The sequence below is a fragment of the Doryrhamphus excisus genome, chromosome 4 (genome assembly GCF_030265055.1).
Source record: "Doryrhamphus excisus isolate RoL2022-K1 chromosome 4, RoL_Dexc_1.0, whole genome shotgun sequence".
Taxonomy (NCBI): Eukaryota; Metazoa; Chordata; class Actinopteri; order Syngnathiformes; family Syngnathidae; genus Doryrhamphus; species Doryrhamphus excisus.
This window is the reverse complement of record NC_080469.1, coordinates 15219390-15222024: the sequence shown is the minus strand read 5'-3', so window position 1 is coordinate 15222024 and position 2635 is coordinate 15219390.

Sequence of the window (2635 nt, the reverse complement as noted above, 5' to 3'; positions counted from 1 at the left end):
GCATAGCCACGCCCACAAAGAGGCGGAGTCTCAGCTTGCGTCAATTTACAGTAGATGGCACGTGACTTGTGCTAGATATGCAGTATTAATAAACTAATGTACAAACAAATACACATCACAGCAGTTAATTTTTTGGTCAATTAAAATTTCACAAAATTGTACAAAAGAATAGAAAGATAAAAGTCATAAAAATAATACATTTAAAAAGTACACAAAAATAATGATAAAATAAAAATACCTAAAAACTATCCTAATCTGTTTTTTGATTATTTGCTTAATGGGGTTTATGACAGTTATACTGTAATACAAAACAATTTAATAAAAGTTTAATAGAAGACTAGAAGACTGTCCCACATGATTTATTTACAAAAATAACTTTTTAAAGCTATTGCACTCCTTTGCATATCCTTTCTGAAAGCGACACGGGTTTTGATATTTTTTTTTTGTACAATTCTCAAGGCTCAAGGTTAAAAGCTAAAAAACAGACAAAAAGAGATCTCATTACTACAGGTAATGGGAAACACTTATTTTGCCAATAAAGCCCACTGCAAAAGACTCCAAAAAGCACCAACAATGATACATTCACATAAATTTAATGTGCATATTAACCAAGTATTACTTTTTATCATGGATGCACCTGTTATTACATGGTCACAATATGTATATAAAACCATACAATCTTGTCTGAAGATTTTGAAAGTGTTTTAATAGCACCCTTTGTAGGCGGCATAGCATCTGTTTTTATATCTTTAGAACCCACAGAAAAGACAAAGACGTGTGTTCATATCTCACACAAGGACTGTGTGAGATTTTGTTTACTTGTCAAGTTTGTCATACATTAATTACATTTTGACTCCTAAAAGTTATTAATCAGTATTAAGTACATGGCTGCATGTGGGTACATTACTTCATTACTTGAGTCAGTCTAGTTGTCTGTGCAGTGAAATTCATGGAAACACAGAAACTGTCACTGAAACAACAAGATAACATAACCAGCAACATATTAAACACTCAATTTACCACCACGCCCTTTCCTGCAACACGTCTGAGGCTGCCTTAATATTTCACATTAAACAAATCACTCCAAATGATAACCTTGGTGCCTGCTTTTGAGCATGAACATGACATCATCTGGTATCACACAGAGAGATATGATTGGAAAGAATGTGCGTGTGCGTGTGTGTACATTTCCTCATTAAGTGTGCTAATGTAACACAGATGGACGCAAACCACCTCCGCCCATCACACTGGTCTTCTAAGGTACTTCATATGGATCTTCTATATGAAGTGTAAATAACAACACTTTCTACTTTTTACGATGTGGGCCATTCTGGAGGAAGGCTTCCTGTGGAAGGAATGATTGAATAATTGTGGTTCATCAGACTGGCACAATGACAACAACAACACACAATCTTTGCAAAGCATAACAGTTCACAGACAGCTGAAAAATGAATCATAGTCGAACAGTCTCAAAAAGAAAGCATGTCACTTCATGCTATTGGGAAACAGCAACTACAGTAGCAGGACTCTATATGCATATAAAATGCATTGGTTTATGTGATGTCAAAGATGTTAGGAGTTTGATCAAAGAATATCAAGATTTTAAATTATTTTATTTTGTTTTTTTTGTTTTTGTATTTTTGTTACAAGGAACAAATGTGGCATTGCCTAATTTAAAGGGGACCTATCATGCTTTTTTCACTTTTTTGACCTATAAACATAGCTAGAATGTTGTATTCTCATGTCAAACGATGCCAAAGTTTCAGATAATGAGGTTTGCGCATTTGGAAGTGAGTCCTGAAAGAAGTTTGGGATGGCTCAAAACCCTCTGTTTCAAAAGGTGTGGTAAAACTGCTACTTTGTGATGTCACAGAGGGGCGGACTTCCTTATATGGTTTATAGTTAGGAAGCACTTTGGGCGTGTGACCAATCACAGCGGAGTGGGCATGGAATAAATGAAAACAGACCGTTTTTTGCAGGAACTACAAATCAAAGGAAATATACCTGAAATAGGTGCAGATTCTGGTAGATCAAAAAAGTTTTCTGTGCGGGTTATTGTGTGAAGCTGCACTATAGGAGTCCGCAACCCAATACAAAGGGTCGAAAAATGAGTATAATAGGTCCTCTTTAAGGAACAGAGATGATAAAATTGTATATCTATGGAAAATGCTTGTATTTATTCAACTCAAATGACACAAAATGACTTCAAAATACAAACCTGAATGACACAAAGTGTCCTTTGGATCTCTTATTAAGGCTGATGCAACACGACAGAGGGAGTCAAGGTTCAAAACTGCAAATGACCATCTCTATAAATCATCATCTCTGTCCGAAAAGTGAACTGAGCAAGTAGAGTAATGAGTAAATTTCACCTACATTTTCATCATTTCAAGAGGTGTTAACAGTGCCAGGAAATGATGTTGAAACAAATTACTCATTATATCGCGCCATACACTATACTTACAAACCTCTGGAGAAATTAATGAGGTGTGCATCCGTATGTTTTTTTGTTGTTGTTGCTTCCGCTCTTGCCGGGTTTACACACTTGAAGAGAGGGTGGTGTGGAGGGATGTAAGCTCCTCCCCCACTGCACTGTCATCATCAGGCCGCGGAAGAGCTGCAGCATTTCCCCTGT